We start from the raw sequence: 20,627 nt of genomic DNA, 5'->3' as shown, positions 1-20,627 counted from the left end.
TGAATCAACAGTATGCTACATGAAGAAGGATGAAAAGAATGTGTAAGAGCCATATATGTTTTAATTTTTATATATTCCATTACATATATAGAGAGAAAGTTGTGTGTGTGTATACATATTAAAAATTATTATTTTATTATTATTATTATTATTATTATGTTACTCATATCCTTAGCCCGACATTTAACATAGCCCGATATATGTGTTTTAATGAGTTTACATATGTTTAAAGCATGTGGGAGGGGTATTTTAAGGCTTAAACTTAAAAAAAAAATTATATGATCCTTCTGTATCGTGGATTTTCACCTATCGCTGATGGGTCTGGAACGCATCTACTGCGATAGGCGGAGGATCAAATTTACCTTCATGTGGAGTCTTGGCTTTTCACAATGTTTCGTTCCTGCTTATAGCTAAGGTTTTTTTTAGCCGTCGTCACTCTAAGGTTGCCCATTAATGGTTTGGAATTGGGAATGTAAAGCTGTTTTGTTAGCATGTCTGCCTTACAATTCCTTTACTGTAAGTCAAGGCCTGCTGGAACTCAATACACCCTTCATGGCGCTTGTATTTACTCTTTATTTTTTATTACATTATGTTTGAGACTAACCCCTTTATCTACCTCTCCATTCCTCCTGTTGAGCTCCATACAGAACTAGTGGAGAAAAGGGGTGCTTGGAGGGGAGACGATATCTCTGGATGCCCACTTAAGAAATATCTGCGTTACCTTCCAATACACCTTCCAAACTTAAGTGGATTGAACATGGGTGCTGTTGAATTAATAAAAAAAATACACTGTATTAAAATTATTTTGTTTATATAACATAAAATTGAACTATAAACATGAAATTTAAATCTGTTTATATATTGACAAAATAATAATTCAGAATTTTGAACCCTCATTGAACAAAATTAAACCTAATATGGACAAATGGAAAGCATTGAAATTATCCTTATGGGGGGAAGGTTAATGTTACTAAAATGGTTGTGGTGCCTCAAGTTAATTATCTCTCTATGATGCTTCCATTTAATATTCCGGAAAGGATATTTGAACAGTACGAGAGTATAGTAAAAGATTTTTGTTGGGAAAGAATAAACCTAGGATTAAAATTACTTCGCCCAGAGACAAGGGAGGTCTAGGATTGCCAGATGTTAGATTATATAGCATGTCATTTGAAATAGCCAAACTCTACTATCACTGGAAGAATGTGAATTCTGATGTGGACTGGATAGCTATCGAGAGCAATTTGGCTTCACTATTTCAACCTCTGCACATTCTGTCACAATGGGGGGACAATATAAGAAACACAAACCCGATAATATCTTTTTCGAGAAATATATGGATCAAAATACATAAGAAGCTTAAAGTATCACATGACATGCAGCCATATTCCTCAATTTGGCACAATCCTCAAATACAAATAGTAAAAAGTATGGAAACAATGGCAACCCAAAGGGGTGAAAACTCTCTGGGATTTATTCGTAAATGGGATGTTTATGTCATAATCAGACTTAAAGAGTAAGTATGATGTAGGAGGAGGAGGGAGTTTTTGGAAGTTTTTGCAACTGAGGCATTGAGTCACGAGTGTTAAAATGCAGAAGATGAATGGTCAAGAATACTTTCTAGAGTGGGGAAATATTTTAGGGAAGTAAAAGGTAAATTTATTCAGTATAAAATTATACACAGATAGTACTGGACACTAGTTAGACTAAATAGAACTGGACTAATTAATACTGATCAGTGTTGGAATTTTAGAAGGCAGATGGGGGTTTATTTACACATGCTGTGGCAGTGCTCTCAGGTATATCCATTTTGGGGTAGAGTTCTTGGTCTCCTGGACAAATGGCTAGGCTTTACTTTACCCCGCAAACCCGACTCTCTCTGCTAGGAGATAGAGTGGAATTGCCAAAGGTGAATAATAAACAGTTTAAGGCTGTGATGGTGGGACTCAACTGCCATGAGGGTAATATTAAGGCATTTGAAATCCTCAACAATCCCCAATATAAAGGAATGGACCAATGAGATGATTAAGGCAGCTTCATATGAAAAAATGTTGGACAGACTAAATGGGAGACGAGGTATAATGAAAATGTGGGAATGTTTCTAGGGCCATGTTTTTGAAGGATAAATGGCTGGGAGGTTGAACTAGTGATTGGTCATATTGTTTTATAAATGTGAATGGCTGAAGTGTATTATATGAGAGTGCTGTAACTTTTTGGTTTGAAAAATAAGAAAAATTTGAATTACAAAATAAAATGTTCTTAGAAAGTAATTTCATGTAAGAGAGAGATGCAATACCGCTTTCGTCAAAATGACAGGTCGGGTCAAAGGTCACGTTCAAAAGTTCAGTGGGCGGAGCTTATGTTGTAGTGGGTTGAGCTTGGTTGTGTAACTGACGCAATAGCATGTGGATTTAATTATTTATTTAAATATTTTTTTTTGTCTTCTTCCCCGGGGGTTGGTTGTGTAACTGCTGCAATGGTATTTGTATTTAATTATTTATTTATTATTTTAAATGATTGTGGCTTAGGGGGCATGGGTTGGTTGTGTTAGTGATGCAATGGTATTTGGATTTAATTATTTATTATTTTAAATGCTTATTTTAAATGTTTATTATTTTAAAATGATATTGAGGAGAGTGCTTATGAGTGTGTATTATTTTAAAAATGATATTGATGAGAGTGCTTATGAGCGTGTGTTATTTGAATAAGTTATTATTATTATTATTTTGTGGGGCGCGGGCGGGAGTGAGCGTGGCTGGGTTACCTGATGGAGCGCGAGCGTACGGTGTGCGGTAGCGTGGTAAGGTCCCCGGGCTTCGGAGAATCAGCAAAGGACTTATTCACATACTGGTGCGGTAGCGCGGAAAGGTCCGCACGGCTTTGGATAATCCTCGGAGAGAGCGATGCGGGAGAGCTGAGAGGCGTGCTGCTGCGCGAGTCTGAGAGAAACTGTGAGAGACTGTGGGATAAAATGGTAAAGTTGGAGCAAAGAATGAGAGGAGGAGGTGCAGGGTCTATCGTCCAATAAAAACGCTCGGCGCTAGTTTTGACCGTGTGTTTTTTCCTCACGCGAGCGTTTGTATCACATCGGCGTATGGCGCCAATTTGTAAAGGTCATAAGTCGAGACATACATCGAGTCTGTCAATTTGTCCGCCAGTAAATTCTGCAGGGCCGTGCCACCTGGCCATCGAGGCGCCCCCCTACCCGGCCACGCGGGCCATACATCGAGTCTGACACTTTTGCCCTCCAGTAAATTCTATTTAAAGTTTTGTTTTCACATACGTCCCAAATTACAGATAATTTTCTTACACAGGCACGAGTAGCATCATCAAGGCCGTACCACCTGGTCATACATCAAGTCTGACAATTTGCCCGCCAGTAAATTCTGTTTATAGTTTTGTTTGTCATACATGACCGTGCAGATATGGGGTGACAGAGACAATTAAATTGTATTACGTCGAGCGGGGGGCCTTTTCCTCCTCCTAGAGGCATCATCTTCATCCGTACCACGCCCCCACGAGCAGGCCGTGTAGAATATAGGGAGCTTCGCGCTGCAGGGCCAACTCTATCTTTTCAAAAAATACAGACATGTGTAACCGGTCTCGTTTGGGTCTTTGTTTACGGCCCGATCGTGCCAAGCGAGCCCAGTTAAAACATAGTCCCGGTTAAAGTCCGAGAGCTGATGCTCTCACTCTGCGTTGTGTATTTTTTTTGTTGTGTGTGGTGTGTGGGTGCGGGAGAGGGAGAGACGACACCGCGTGGCTTCCTCTGGACTCGGGATCCGACGTCCCTTTATTGGCACGTATCTTTTCCTCTGGTAATGAAGAGCAAAGCATTAATTCCCCAGCAGCATGTAGCAGCTCAACATTCTCTTCCTCGAAGAGACAGGGAAAGAGCGCAAAATGAAAAAAAATATACATCAATATATAAAAAAAATAAAACAAACAAAACATACCTGGTAATGAAGAGCAAAGCATTAATTCCCCAGCAGCATGTAGCAGCTCAACATTCTGCCCATGTGCACCCCGACAATAAAAAGAAAAACACAAACCAAATGAAGTTCATACATTAAAATATTGCTTGATATATATTAATAATGATATGCTTAAACTTTTATTACAGGAATTTTATATAATAATAAAAGGATTATTTTCTATTTAATTGGGTTAATGAGAGAGCCATGTTACCTCTTCCTCGAAGAGACAGGGAAAGAGGAAGAGGAAACACGTCACGCCCCCTTTTAACCAGTGGGAGGCACCATGAAGCAGGGCCTTCTGGGAATTCTCCTTACTCCCTCTCCTATTTATTTTACCAGGATTTTAATAAATAAGGAATTTTGAGTAATTATACATATCAAAACAACTTTGTTACATTCACCCCCCTAGAATTACACAAAATTCTTACATAGGGCGGGAGCGAGAAAAAAAAACAGACCAGGAAAGAGCATTATACAAACACAGTATAACCCAGTGAATCAACTACCCCAAAGTAGGGTCAAGGAGCACTTGAAGCATGCATGGCGCCTTGCAAAACCTCAAAGAACATCCTCGGGAAACCATAGTGCCATATACACTACACAGCTCAGTCCAATGACTGTTAACACCCATGACAGCAACATCATGGTACATACAGGACTTAATAGAAAAAAAAAAAAAAAGAAGAGAGGAAAAACACCATTCAATGTGCCAAATAACAAAAAGAAACAAAGAAAAAACAAGCACTAATGTGCCTCCAATCTATCTACTCTCAAAGGAGGGAACAACATGTGACATAGACTCAAGCAACCGTCGAACAGGTTTAATCATCCTCCCAAACCGTGAAACACGAGAGCCCTCACCTACATTAACTTGAGGCTGCCTAAACCCAGGGTGGGAAAGGATGTGGGGTAAAGGAGATACAACTACAGCACCTTCACTAGGAGAACCCCTAGAGTCTACCAAATTATGACATGTCGGACTAGAGGTATCAACTGCAGTCTCTGTACAAGGGGTATCTGGCTGTGCAGCCGCCGTCTGACTACTGACTGGAGAGGTATCACAACCGTCAGATCCAACGTGATCAACACCAGCAGAGAGATCCTGTAAGGAGCCAGCTGGAGAAAGCACAGATGAGGGTACATCAGAATCAACTACTGACAAATTGTCATTACTCACAACTGAAGAGAGCACATTATTACCTTCAGTCCTCTGGGAGACAGGCCCATCAGAAAGGCATTCCCCCAGTGGCAGAAACCCAGCGTGGAGAAGTAAATTGCGATGGACAACTCTCACATTGCCATTGCCATCCTTGACCCGATAGACGTGAGTGGAGGGATTTGACTCTACCACTGTATACAATACAGGTTCCCACTTATCAGCTAATTTGTGTTTCCCCCTTACACCTTTGTTAGCTACCAGTACAGCATCACCAATGCACAAGGCATAGCCTTTGGCTCTCTTGTTGTATTGTTGAACCTGGTGTCGCTGCTCAGCAGTGGAATTCTTTTGAGCAAGAAGCATTGCTGAACGAAGGTTATCCACTAAGGACTTCACATACTTATCATAATCACACACCGAGGGATCGCGAAGGACATTTCTGAAAACTAAATCGACTGGCAGTCTGGGAACCCGACCAAACATGAGGAAAAATGGGGCAAAGCCAGTGGTCTCATGGACAGTGCAATTATAAACAAAAGTCATACTTTGTACCAACTGTGGCCACTTGTGCTTTGCTGCTGGAGGCAGCGATCGCAGCATGTTACCCAGTGTACGATTGAACCTCTCAGTTCCACCATTACCCATCGGATGGTACGGTGTGGTCCGTGACTTCTCAATATTGGTCAACTCTAGAAGCTCAGCAAGTAACTCACTGCCAAAACTCGTGCCCTGATCAGAGTGCAGTCTTTCAGGAAAGCCATAAACACAAAAGAACCCATCCCAAAGTTTCTTTGCCACGGTCTTTGCTGTTTGGTCCCGACAAGGAAAAGCATGTGCCAGCTTAGTAAAATGGTCAGTAATCACCAACACATCTACAGACTTATCATTATGTTCTGCTGACCAAAAGTCAATACAGACCAGCTCAAGTGGAGCTGAGGTCTTAATATTCTCCAAGGGAGCTCTCGCTGAAGGTTCAGGAGTCTTACTGACAACACATCGCCTACATGTTTTCACGTGGGCACGAACATCTTTCTCCATGTCACACCAGAAGAAGCGCTGCCGAGCAAGAGACAGAGTACGGGGAAAGCCCTGATGACCAGCACTATCATGAATACCAGTTAGTGCAAGTGATCTCAAGGACTTAGGAACCACAAATTGGAATCGCTTATGTTTGGTCATAGGATCTTTCGTGACACGATACAGGACACCATTCAATATTGTCAACTTATCCCACTGCTTTAGAAGTTTTAATGTCTGAACAGTCACATGGGCTCGTTCCCGCCTCGAAGGCCTACGCTTCCTCACCACGTAAGGTACCACACTGGCGATTACCTGATCTTGGCTCTGATGGGACTGTAAGTCAGACAGGGAAAGGGTTTGAAACACCTCGTTAGCAGGAGGGACCACATCACTCAGGCTTCCAGCCAAAGTCAATGCACGCTGGGCTGAGGCTGATTCCCAACCATCATGTGCGGACAATAAAGAAGAGACCACCTCAGATGACAACGGGGCAGATGCAGCGTCTGAATGCACAAGCGAGTGAGGCATGCAAGAAAGCCGAAAAGCATCCTGAAGAAGCTCATGCCTCACACCCTGCGTCTGGTCAAGCAACACAGAGTATGATTCCGACATTAGCCGACGGTAAAGTGGTTTCACAAAGGGCTCCCTGCTCAATGCATCAGCCACCACATTCTGTCTGCCAGGAATATACTTGATGTCGAAAGAATAAGCAGCTAGTTTTGACACCCATCGCTGCTCGCAAGCGTCCAGCTTCGGCTTGGTTAAAATATAAGACAGTGGATTGTTGTCTGTCCATACCGTAAACTCATGACCCTTGAGCCAATGACTAAACTTGTCGCACACTGCCCACTTTAAGGCAAGAAACTCCAACTTGTATGCAGGATAATTGACCTGACTACGTGTAAGGGATTTACTGGCAAAGGCTACCGGCCTAGCTTTCTCCTCCCCCTCCGGGACCTGCGAAAGTACAGCTCCGAGACCATCAAGCGAAGCATCAGTGGACAGAACAAACGGACGACTGAAGTCAGGATGTGCTAGGACAGTGCTGCCCAACAGAGCAGATTTAAGATCAGCAAAAGACTTATCGCAAGCTGAAGACCAATCACTTGGTGTTAGCACACGGAATGTTCCTGGTTTCTTTCGCATTGATCGGCCCTTTTGCACACGTTTCTGACCTGCAGTCAAACCAAACAGCGGTTTAGCCAGAGATGAACAATCTGGAATAAAGTGCTGGTAAAACATGACCATGCCGAGAAAGGATCGAACCTTCTTCTGAGATGGAGTGCAGCCGTCTGCTTCCATCAAGTCCTCCTTCTTGAATTTTGTTATGACATTAACTTTCTCCTGATCGACCGAAACTCCACTTTCACCCACCACATGCCCTAAGAACCGGACAGACCTTCGGAGGAAATGACACTTCTTCTGGGATAACTTCAAATTGTTAGCTCTAAGACGCGAGAACACCATCTCCAGACGCTCCAGAGCTTCACCCTCCGATGGTGCAAAAACAAGTAGGTCATCTAAGTAACAAAGGAGATTGGAGAAATTAAGATCCCCGAAAATACTGAGCATCATACGCATGAATGAAGCAGGACTGTTGCAAAGGCCCTGAGGCAACCGGTTATATTCGTACAACCCAAGAGGAGTCGTAAAGGCTGTATAATGTTTGTCTTTTTCATGCAGAGGAATGTTGTAAAACCCTGAAGTCAAATCCATTGTACTAAAGAAAACATTACCACCAAGAGCCGCAAGACAGTCTGCCGGGTTCGGTAAAGGATGCGCATCCTTGAATGTTCTTGCATTCAGCATCCGAAAGTCTGTACAAATACGCAAGCCTCCATCTTTTTTCCACACCATCACCAAAGGTGAAGCATACTCACTCACTGACTTACTGATGATATTCTTCATTTCCATTTCAGTCAGAACCTCTCTTAACTTATGGTAGTGAGCTGGTGGAACCCTGCGGTAAGGCAATCTAAATGGCTTCTCATCAGAGAGTCTAATACGGTGTACGAAATCTCTCACTTCACCACAATCTAGATTCCCACGAGAAAAGACATCCTGGTACGAAAGAAGAAGCTCTGCCAACTTATTTTTCCACTCGCCGGACACCTCACACCCTTCGATGTTAATGTCACCTAATCCACACCCCGCAAGACTACGTACAGGATCAGGAACTGCTTGTGGAGACGAAGCATCAGTCACTCGAGAAGAATTAGCTAGCCCTTGCATGAAGGTCAGATCTTCTAGGGCAAGACAAGGGAATACATCCGCCAATTTCGCATTGCGACGCATGGTTACAGGGTGCTGAGAAGCATTCAGGATCTTCATGGGCACCCATCTGTCACCCCACATAGGTGTAACAACCCGGCCCACCATAATGTTCTTAGGTGTAGCACGGGAGGATGTTGGTTCCACAACAACAGTACTCCCTGGTGACATTGGAGCCTCACTGGGCAACTTTCCCCACACTACATACTCGCTGCGTGGAAGCAGTGTGATTGCCTGTCTGAGTTTTACTGTTCCAATTTTATTGGGCACAGTGGAACTAGACCAGCGGGAGACACAACTAATAAGCTGGAGAAACTGTTCACAGTCAGAATTAGCTGAACGAGAAGAAATAAGATCCCAATACTTCTCAGAAGATTTCATGGAACTAATGACTGACCGCAAGACATTACTACCTACGATGAAATCATCTAGTTGACCAGGCACAACCAGTGTAGGTACTGAAAATTTTAGACCATAGACATCAATGTTCAGTTCGTAAATGCATTTTGGCTTTGTGGTCAGTCCACCACATCCGACGAGGACTACTGACTCTGGGACAGGCTGAGCAGCCAAAGGAACATTAGCTGCCTTAAGAAGTGCTTCAGCCGTTTCACTGAGAGTGCAAGACATACTCCCTGAATCAAGCATACCTCTTAAAGTACACAAACCACTGACTGAAACTGGAGTGTAAAACAACTCATTTGCTCCTTCAAGAGCCTGGGGTTCGACTGGGGTGGCGGACTGGCTGTTAGTGAGACCACAAGAACCACCATCATCAGAGCGGTCGAGGGAAGTCCCAACATAGCTCATGCTATCCCTCATTCCACATGAGCTAGTTAGTTTAAAGCCGGCGTAGACGAAGAAAGACCCACCGAACGAGACTGTGAAGGAAGTAACGACGGGCACTGACTCCTGAAGTGACCAGGCTTCAAGCAATGGCGACACAACTTATCACGCTTACAGTGTGCATAGGTGGAATGATCTCTAGCACTACAGACTCTACATGTTGTACTTGTCACATCCTTCTGACATCGAGAACGGTGAAAACCCATAGCAGGCAACGACTGAGACTCTGCAGAACATATAGTCAAGGCTTTGTCAAGGACAGCAACCAGCTGGCTCAGACCAGAGTCAGAGGAATAAGCATTAGGGGACTGGACAGCTGAATGAGGAACCACTGGGGCCATTGCAGCTAGCGGCCTGGCAGAAGAGGACACCGGCTGCACCGAACTGTTCACATGGGTGTTGGGACTATTAAAATATGTGCCACCCGTGTTAGAAGGCGTCGGCCCCAACTCACATTCATGACTCGGCGGAACAGGTACAACCACACACTGACCATAAACAGACATGCTCTGAGAACGGTGCGCTTTAGCATTAGCACCCTTCAGATAACTCACGTGGCTGTCCAATCGCTCCTGCACCTCAGCAGCAGTCCACTTTTCAGCTGGCTTGAACTTGAAAGACATCGCAAGCTCGGGATCAGGACAGTGAGAAATAAACATGAGCACAACTTCAGCGTTTGGATCCTCAATATGTTTCCCTCGTCTGCGCAAACATTCCCCAACCGCATCAATCATTTTGTTAAGCCTTATCCAATAATCTAAGGCCGACTCACCTGGCTTTGGAACTGTACTGTAAAAGTCTCTCATAGGCATATTAGAATAAGCAATATCACTGAAATTTCGTACAAGGATGTCAAAGACAGTTGCAGCAAGCTCTTCTGGCTCTAAATCGGCACTGCTCCGTAAAGACACTTTAACCACATCCCTAGCTTTACAGGTTAATCTGCTCATTACAAAATCATACATTTCACCATGAGTGTCATACGGCATTTTGGCAGCATACCGCTCCATCATCTCCTTCCATTCATGGATGGTAAACTTATCTGAACCATCACCTCTGTAGAAGGGAGGCAGATCTGAGCTTGGCTGAACCACTACCCTTAGCTCTGAAGCATCATGGCGTCCAGGAGTTTGTGAAACACCCAGGGACTTTGACAGGCCACTGCTGTGGTGATTCAGGGTGGACAAGTTAGCAGTAACACTCTCCCCAATTTGCTTGGCTAAATCGGCTATGATACTGCCCATAGCATCAACAGTAATCACTTGAACTGGATTATAGGAAGAGTCTGAAGCAGGGGTAGAATTAGCCACAGGAACTGGCTCAGGCTGTCTAGCTATGGGTGTAGTCTCACTTCTACCTGCATGGTTTAAAAACCAACCCCGTCCCCTACCAAGACTGCAAGGTGAAACTTCCCTATTAGTGTCTGGCAAACCCAGCATACTAAACATACCTACCTTTGACATGGCTAGAAGAATAAATCACAAGCAGTGATATGAAAGTCAGTACTCACTTAAAAGAAAGTTGAGAGAAAGGGGGAAAAAAAACCTCTGTGATTATTACCAGCTTTAACTGATTAAACAACTACTCAAGGTAATACACTGTTAGACTAAACACTCACACTTAACTAGCATGACTACAATAATAAAACTGCACAACACGTGCTACTCCATACAATTGTACTACAGCTCACAATGTGGTCAGCAGTCTAAACATTCTGGTAATATACAGGAAATGTAAACAATCAGAGAGGGAAACAAAAAAAAAAAGATTCATTAAATAACATGAAGTCACCCAAAAAAAGGACAAATTTCAACACTGAGTTGAACGACACTTTTTTTTCGGTCATTAACAGCTGTTAGTCCGGAGAGCGCGACGGGGAAAAGCAGCGTCCTCGCGGTGATCCTCTGCGCGGTTTCAGCACACACACACACCATCCGGGTCACGGCACCAAATGTAACCGGTCTCGTTTGGGTCTTTGTTTACGGCCCGATCGTGCCAAGCGAGCCCAGTTAAAACATAGTCCCGGTTAAAGTCCGAGAGCTGATGCTCTCACTCTGCGTTGTGTATTTTTTTTGTTGTGTGTGGTGTGTGGGTGCGGGAGAGGGAGAGACGACACCGCGTGGCTTCCTCTGGACTCGGGATCCGACGTCCCTTTATTGGCACGTGTCTTTTCCTCTGGTAATGAAGAGCAAAGCATTAATTCCCCAGCAGCATGTAGCAGCTCAACATTCTCTTCCTCGAAGAGACAGGGAAAGAGCGCAAAATGAAAAAAAATATACATCAATATATAAAAAAAATAAAACAAACAAAACATACCTGGTAATGAAGAGCAAAGCATTAATTCCCCAGCAGCATGTAGCAGCTCAACATTCTGCCCATGTGCACCCCGACAATAAAAAGAAAAACACAAACCAAATGAAGTTCATACATTAAAATATTGCTTGATATATATTAATAATGATATGCTTAAACTTTTATTACAGGAATTTTATATAATAATAAAAGGATTATTTTCTATTTAATTGGGTTAATGAGAGAGCCATGTTACCTCTTCCTCGAAGAGACAGGGAAAGAGGAAGAGGAAACACGTCACGCCCCCTTTTAACCAGTGGGAGGCACCATGAAGCAGGGCCTTCTGGGAATTCTCCTTACTCCCTCTCCTATTTATTTTACCAGGATTTTAATAAATAAGGAATTTTGAGTAATTATACATATCAAAACAACTTTGTTACACATGTCTGGGACTTCCGAAATGAAAGATTCAACCTCACCTTCTAAGACTCAACAGGAGCAGGAGGCCATTATGCAGCCTCCGGGGGCTCCCAGGAAGATTCATACGGCACGTAGACGGGTACCTATGATGCGACCGTCGGAAGACCCGAGGGCTATCTGGGAGCTGCCCAACGGGAATAAACTGGTCTGCCTCTTTGACAACGTTGCGGAGGAACTGCGCGTCTTTCAGGTCACCGGAGACGGCCCAGACCCCCCGAAAGACGACCCGTATCTGGTGACTTTTTCCAAAACGGAATGGGGAAACTTGAAGACTGTCGTTACCCCGATGATGGAGGAGAGCACCGACCCCGACCTTGAGGTCGAGACTGGAAGAATGGAGATGCACTATAGAGATGCTCGTAAACAGCGTACCACCATTATGAAGTGGGACGTGACCGGGGAGCTGGACAAGAGAATGGTGAATATATGGCAGTGGCCTAAATGCGACTGTTTTGGCCTGAGAATACCGTTTCTGATTTGGATGCAGATGATTCAAGAAAAGTCTGGTTACTACCAAGCGATGTTTAAGGAGAGTCGGGGGCGTAAGCAGATGCAAGAGATGACAAAACCTACGCCGTAAGGACCCCCCTCACCCCCTCACCCACCGTCGCTATATAAAGTGGACTCTGTTACAACCCCTTTTCACAAACATCATGGCAGCAGCAGCAGCAGCAGCAAATTATAGCGACGGTGAAAGCGGGGACAATGAGGCTCCAGCAGCAACCCTGACCTCTGATCCCGGGGAGCTCCTTCCAACCCCCCCATCATCACCGGCCTCTGATCCTGGAGAGGACCCTCCGACGCCTGAGATCTGCACGCTTCTCTCCAGACCGGCTCTCTGCCGTGGGATGTTGGCTTGTATTAAGGCTATGATAGTGGGCCTTTTAACCTCAGTCATCAGGAAGCATCAAGAGAGAAACTGCTACGGTTGTGAAGTGGATCACCCCAGTCAGAGACAACACCCTTGTCTGTTTCCTCCAGGCAGAAATTACTTTTACATACACTTTGACTCTGTGTTGCGTGACCTCTGGACCGATCGGCTGACACCCGCCTTGACCCACGTTCTATCGACCCTGGGCATCCGAGCGGCCGCCGGCAGGTTGGAGGGGGCCGTGGAAGCTATCCTGTACGATCTGCGTGAGGCCCGCAACGGCATGGTGGAAATCACTCGACTGGAACAAGATCTGTTTGAACAGAACCCAGCGTTTAAGCAGATCCTGGAAGAAGAATTTCTGACTCGTTGGGAGGCCCGAGACTAAAACAAAAAGCATCTTGCGATGGGGAACGGTATCAGCAGACCCTTACGGCGGTTTATGTTAAATGTTTTTTTAGAAAAAGTTAGTCCACTATTGTTGCGTGCTATTGATAAAAGTGATTGTCGGGATGATTATGCTTGTTGCTGCTTTCATAGAGTGTTATTTGAGATTTCTCAAGTCGGAGAAAATTATCAGCGGGGGATGGATTTACTTACTCAACTGATGTCAGAGGGTGAAAGACATTCCCCCGAAAGTCTCATACGCGCTTGTCTATCTTGTATTCCTGACAATGAATTTGACTGTAATCACATTTTTGTATTTTACGCTTTAATAGTAGATGTAGTCACCTCTAAATTTCATGATAAGCAGCCTATCGATGTTAATCAGATGCTTTCTACTCTACATACATGTATCGTTGAAAAAGCCACTATATCCACTTTACTGCATGTGACATCGCTAATCTACCTCAACAACTGTCACGGCTGTAACTAAATGTATACCTGCATTTTGAAAATGTAACCTTCACAAATTGTATACCAGCTTTTTTAAAATATATATATATATCTTTCACTAATTGCAAAAATAAAAAAAAATTAAAACTTGAATACCGTTGTAATAGTCTTTGTAAAATAACGGGTAAAAATGCTGAGCAGGTTGGCCGAGTGGTTAAGGCGTTGGACTTAAGATCCAATGGACGTATGTCCGCGTGGGTTCGATCCCCACCCCAGCTAAACTCTTTTGTAAAATAATAATAATTAAAAAACAAACTACACAATATGGGTTAAATGTAGAAAAAACACACAAAATTTCACTGATGTTCACTCAGTCTCTTAACAACCCCCATCCACAGTCAGCTATAAAACGCCGCACCCCGCTCTCCCCCCACTCAGTGTGTGAAAAGCATGTCTGTTGCCAAGACTACAGCTCGCGTCTTGAGCAGTTCGTACTATGACCCCAGCCAACCGGGGTCATACGGAGGTGTCTCCAGACTGCAGAGAGCCGTGCAGCAAGATACGGGGAAAAAAGTGGCTGCTGATGACATCAGAGACTGGCTGTCTATGCAAGACAGTTATACTTTACATAAACCGGTTAAAAAGAATTTCCCCAGGAACAGAGTGTTTGTTCCGAGAGCCATGTATCAGTGGCAGGCCGATTTATGCGACATGCAAGGGCTGGCCAAATACAACGAGGGGTTAAAATACCTCCTTACGGTGATTGATGTTTTTTCTAAAAAAGCCTACGCGCGTGCTATAAGAAACAAGACTGGGGAAGCTGTAAAGGAGGCCTTTGATTCTATTTTAACCGAGGGGGGCGTCCCCCTCAAGCTACAGACGGATGCCGGTAAGGAGTTTTTAAATGGGACTTTTCAGAAACTTTTAAAAACTCATAAAATCACCCATTTCACTACGGCTAGTGAACTTAAAGCTTCCGTCGTAGAGAGATTTAATCGAACGTTAAAAGAGAGGATGTACAGGTACTCTACGACTAAAAACACCCGGCGATATGTGGACGTGTTGGACGATCTAATAAAGGGGTACAACCAGTCATTTCACAGCGCTATTAAAATGAAACCTGCCGAGGTCAGGCCCGATAATGCTCATCTAGTATTTGATAATCTATACGGTCCCCTGAAGAAAAAAAGCACACGGCCACGTTTTAAGTTTAACATAGGGGACACTGTGAGAGTCTCCAAGCACAGTCAGATATTTGACAAAAAGTACGAGCAGACATTTACGGACGAGTACTTTGTCATATGCGAACGTGTACCCAGATCCCCACCGGTATATAAATTGAGGGACGTGAGCGGTGAAATACTCGAGGGAACATTCTATGAAGCGGAGCTGCAGAAAGTCAAAATATCTCCGAGACGCGCGTTCAAGGTCGAGAAGGTTATAGGCTCAAAGACCGACAGAAAGGGGAAAAAGTGGATTTTAGTACATTGGCAGGGTTGGCCCTCGAGGTTCGATTCGTGGATACCGCGGTCGGACTTGATACAGGTTTAATTTTTTAAAAAAGAGAAAAAAAAGAAAAAAAAAGAAAATGGACGCCCGCCCCTCTTTTTACCTCACGCTACCGTCAAACTCTTGTCTCTCCATCTTCCCCGATAACCAGAGTTCGGATTACACCGTGATGCTCTCGCGACCTATAGAGCTACGGGGGCCTTACGAAGTAGCTCTGGCTGAAATCATGTATTGTTACACGTGGCGAAATGTTACACACCCGGATAATACTTTTGAATTGCGGGATACGGAGGCGGAGGCAAAGAGAGAGGCCGATCCTTTAGTGGACCTACCTTACCTTTTTCCTCGGAAAATTAAAGTGGGCTATTATGAATCTCTGAAACAGATTGTGACAGAAATCAACGCTACGTTAAAAAAATTAGGTACCGAAGTTTCCTTCTCATACAGCGAGATTACACGAAGGGTTAATATGACGGGAAACCATAAATACAAGATCCAATTTAAACCTACTCTGGCCTACATGCTGGGCTTTGAGCCGGGTCAGTGGTATAACCTAGGAGGAGGTAGCGGGTCGACCTCACCCTACCCGGGCGACATTCACGCGGGATTCTACAATATGTACGTCTACTGTAACATCGTGGAACCGCAGCACGTGGGGGAATTTGTAGTCCCGCTCCTCAGAACCGTTAAAATAGACGGTGCGTTCGGCGACGTAGTCACTTTGCCGTTCCACAAGCTGCAGTACGTACCGGTGAACAAGCAGAGCCTACAGAATTTGCATATCGAGATAAAGAACGATCAGAATACTCTGATTAATTTCTCCTACGGAAAAACGATCGTCAAGCTACACTTTCGCCCCGTTTAAAAAAAAAAGAAAACAATGGCTTACCACAATCCACAGAGATTTATTACGTATTACACCAGTCAGGCGGGACATGGGCTCCCCGGTTTTGCGGGGAGCCCCGTGATGTACGGGCGTGGGTTGGGGTCCATGCTCAGTAGGGCTTTTAGATTTGTTTTACCCTTTCTTAAGCGTGGGGTCGACATAGCGAAACCTCATTTGAAATCGGCGGTCAAAGGAATAGGTTCGGATCTCGCCAGCTCTGTAGTCAGCGGCCGTTTTACAAACACAGCTGACCCCAAGCAGGAAGGGTCGGGTCTGCTATTCCTGTCTCGGAGGAGGAGGGGGAGTAGAACGAGAGCCCTTCAGGAAAGTCGTAAAAAAAAAAAAACCTGGCAGAGTCGTCAGGATTCCCAAGTCTCGACCAGCTAAGAGAAACAAGAAACCCCCCGGGGACATATTTTAAGAGAGAGAAAACGCAGCGTAAACAAGAATGGCTCTAGCTCACCGGCTCTCGGCTGAATGTACCAAATCTGAATTGGACCTGTTTGCGGCCCCTATGACGCAATTATCCATAGATCAGACCAATTATGTAGAAATCAACCCATTAAATTCCATTACCGATCAGGATGTTTTGGATTTCCTAATACCGGGGTCGGGCAATTTCTATGTGGACCTCAACTCTACACTGCTATATCTAAGGCTCAAGATCGTTAGGGCCGATGGAGCCCCCCTGCTTGACGCCGACCCCTGCGGTATTATACAGTACCCGCTAAACGGCATATTCTCCCAGCTGGATGTGAGTCTGAACGACGTCCTGATCAGTTCTTCGTCGGCCACGCACCCCTATAGGTCAGTCATAGAGACCCTGCTCAATTTTTCTACGGATACGCTAGAGAGTCAGTTTTCGGCAGGGCTCTGGTACAAAGACGTCGGGGGCGACTTGGATAGCGTGGACGTCTCAGCGCAGGGCCCCAACGTGGGGTTACAGAAGCGAGCCGCCTTCTGTAGAAACTCTCAGGAGTTTTCTCTGATGGGTCCTATACACGCCGATATTTTTTTCAGCGAACGAATGCTGTTAAACAACGTGGATATACGCTTAAAGTTTGTAAAGGCTAAAAGCGACTTTAGTCTCATGTGTAGAAATGACACCGATTACGAGCTGAAAATACTGAGGGCCAGCCTGTTTGTGAAAAAAGTGGAGGTCTCCCCGGCGGTGTCACTGGGTCACTCGGCCGCTCTCATGAAAGCAAACGCCCTGTACCCTATAAGCAGGGTAGTCGTTAAAAATTATACGCTGCCCGCACAATCGCGGGTTTGCCCGCAGGACAACCTCTTCCTGGGCAACTTACCGCGCTACATCGTTTTGGGGATCGTGGACCACGCCGCGTTCGTGGGCACGCGAAACAGAAACCCGTTCAGGTTTCAGCATTGTGACCTGGAATTTCTGAGCCTCTCAGTCAACGGGCGACACATACCCAGCAAACCGTTCCAGCCCGATTTTAGAGCGAGGCAGTCGGTCAGAGAGTTTTACAACCTTTTCCTGGCTACAAACAGGCATTTAAAGGATTCGCCCTTATGCATCAACCGCGAGGATTTTGAAAACGGATACTCGCTATTTGCTCTCAATCTCTCCCGAGACGACGAGCTGGACGGTGGTGCCCTGTCACCCGCCATCAGCGGCACGTGCCGTCTGGATTTAAGGTTCAGAGCCCCACTACCTCGAACCATGAGTCTCATCGTCTACGCCTGCTTCGACAGCGTGATTGAAATAAACGCCAAGAGACAGGTTTTGGTGGACTTTTAATCATCATCATCATCATGAACACTCACCAGCTGGAATGCGTTTTACGGCCCCTGCTGGGGGATGCTTTTGGAGGCGTGTGGCCTAGCGATTTATTACCCACCCGCATAGAGACCAGGCCCGCTTTTCTGGTCGCAAACACGCATGACCAGAATAGAGAGGGTGAACACTGGATCGGGATAATTTTGGAGCCCCAAGAGGGTAAAGCCTCCTTCTTTGATTCTTACGGTTATCCCCCCGATTCCCCTTACTACCCAAAGAGTTTTATGAGCTTCTTGGGGAGGCACGCTACCGAAATAAGGTATAATACGCGTCAAGTTCAACATGACTTTTCTTCCACGTGCGGGGCCCACGTCGCCTTTTTCCTCTACCGGCGCTTCAAGGGACTTTCATTTCAAGAGACTATGATGTTGTACTCTGACGACTTGAGGAAAAACGACGCTCTAGTATCCGAGTTTATCAAGAAATATCACAAGTGTATTAGCCGTGTTAATGCCGATAAACTTTCAAAGCCGCAAAATGTATGTTCGTTAAAACTATTTAAAGATTGTTATGCTTGTTAGATTCATGTTGGGGAAAAAATAAAAACGTGACACCCTTTATTCAATAAATTTTACATTTTATTAACCGACGCGTTACAGGCGTTTTAATTCTTTTTCACACACGTATATAAAACACTTAATCGTTGTAATCTATCCACGGAGCATAAGGAGTACCCTTTAAAGGCCATAAACGATATTCTGGGGAGGAATCGCGCGCTGTGTGAGGGGTTCCCTCAAGCGGTGGTGGTGAGTCGTCAACAATACGTTTTCTACGTCTCCCGAGGTTCTGTTTCACAGGAGGGGAGGAGGGAGGCGGGGGATCCCTTCCGCCGTAATCTTTAAGATGACTTAGGGCTTTCCTGGCTTGGATGTTACCCACGCTCGTGAGGGGGATGTTTAATTCTAATATCACGTTTAAAAAGGGTTCCCAGCCTTTAGGATATCCGCCGGCGTGGGATTTAGGCTGCGATAAAGTTTTCATCAAATCTAAAATATGGGAACCTTTAATGGGTCTATCTCTGATGATGAGTTCACCCGACTGGGTCCAACGTACCGCCCCGTCGGAATCGAGCAGTTTATGCAAGATGTACCCCACGTTCTTTCTAGCCCTAGGCGCCACTTGCTGGATAACTTCTTGTACAGATTTGTCCCCAGTCGCGCCGCCGCCGTCAGGCTGTCTCCCCTCCTCCTCCTCCTCCGTTTTTTCTTTCCGCTCTGTAAGGACAATTTCTCGCCCCTGATTTTCCTCTTTTCGGGCTAGATTCAGATACCTCTGTAGCAATTGGTTGTATCTCTTCACTTTTTCATCCAGATGCATAGCCGGCTGATTTATTAAACCCTGCATCTGGTGTTCGAGTTCACCCAGGGCCGATTCCCCGATGGTATGCGGGGTCGCCCTCTGGGTCAGCGTACGCAGTTGCTGGGGGCTGAGCATAAACATTTTCTTGACTTGGCTCATGTTGCTGGAAAAGGCTAGTTAGCCGTCTTACCGGCAAACAGGCTTGTAACGAATGGCAGAGCCACTGATAAGAGCGGTAATAAGAATCCTCCTTTTTGAAGAATTGCCACGCGTTTCCTAGCGACGCTGTTTTTCTTACATGCGAAAAGTTTAATCAATCTTTTCTGTTTCTTGAGTTTGGTAAATTGAGCTACGGTTAAAGGTATGCGACCTCTTATGAGATTGAGACAGATTTCGGAGAGAGCCAAAATTATGTCGTTAGATGGGTCAGCCGTAAGAATCTTTTTACGTTTCACCCCCCTCGTCCTCTGTAAAACTTTAAGGGTCGGCAGGTGTTTCCTGAGATGTTCGGACATAGCTTAGTAGTGATAAATCAATGGCTCGCCGGTAGAAAGACGATGGGTAACGACCCCGGTAATAATCCGGTCCTGAGTCGGAACTCTTCTGGGCACGTGGCTCTCAAATCGACCAATAAATAGCCGTGCGCGGGCCCTGTGGCCTCATGGTAGGCATCTAGAAAAAACTTTTTCTGCCAAGGAAACATTTGCTGAGCTAAAACTTTGATTTGCATTCTGTCTCGCACATTCTTAAACAGACAATAATAAGTCGTATTTAGGGCTATAGTCCTGCTGTACTTGCCCTGGTGAAATACGTTCTGCACCAGGTAGATGACCGAGATTTGACGGTGATGTCTGAACCTCGTGAAAGCTTCTGCCACGAGTTTGTTTTCGGACGCGCTGTCCATCAAATCATCGATGATTATCAAGGAGCCTGAGGGGAAGCGCTCCTCATCCTCCCAGCTTTTGGGAAGCCCTTGTATAAATTCAATTTCGCTGATCCGATCGCGTAGTTCATCATAAAGCGGCTGATGGGAAGCGAAACACCACACAATTTTTTTAACGGGGCCCCCTATGAAACAGTGACTCTGATTTAAAAGCATTTCTTTAGTGAAATAGGTTTTCCCCGAAGAACTTGCCCCTGCGATTATAGCCGTAAACGGGAGTTCTAAATGGTGATCAAAGTCGACCTCTCTCACGCCGCTACCCATCATTTTGCAAAAAAAAAAAAAACACACTGACGAAACGGTAAATACTGCCCTAATCTTTTAAATCTTTCCGAGGACACACACACACACACACACACACACACACACACACACGTGCAAACCACTGCTGGAGGGGTGTCAGCTTTCACAGACAAGGAGTGCATGGGTAAGTTTTTAA

The 20,627-nt window shown here is 45.0% G+C and overlaps 1 protein-coding gene and 1 non-coding gene across 2 annotated transcripts in view; one reads left to right on the top strand and one right to left on the bottom strand.

Moving 5' to 3' along the window:
- The window catches only part of LOC125722598 (uncharacterized), a 114,037-nt gene that overhangs the window by 8,244 nt on the left and 85,166 nt on the right, over positions 1-20,627 (bottom strand). The window lies entirely within an intron of this gene.
- Positions 13,947-14,029, top strand: trnal-uaa (transfer RNA leucine (anticodon UAA)). Its single transcript has one exon. It is a non-coding gene; the product is annotated as a tRNA-Leu (tRNA).

The sequence above is a fragment of the Brienomyrus brachyistius genome, unplaced genomic scaffold (genome assembly GCF_023856365.1).
Source record: "Brienomyrus brachyistius isolate T26 unplaced genomic scaffold, BBRACH_0.4 scaffold40, whole genome shotgun sequence".
Classification (NCBI taxonomy): domain Eukaryota; kingdom Metazoa; phylum Chordata; class Actinopteri; order Osteoglossiformes; family Mormyridae; genus Brienomyrus; species Brienomyrus brachyistius.
This window is presented reverse-complemented; position numbering and strand designations above follow the sequence as displayed.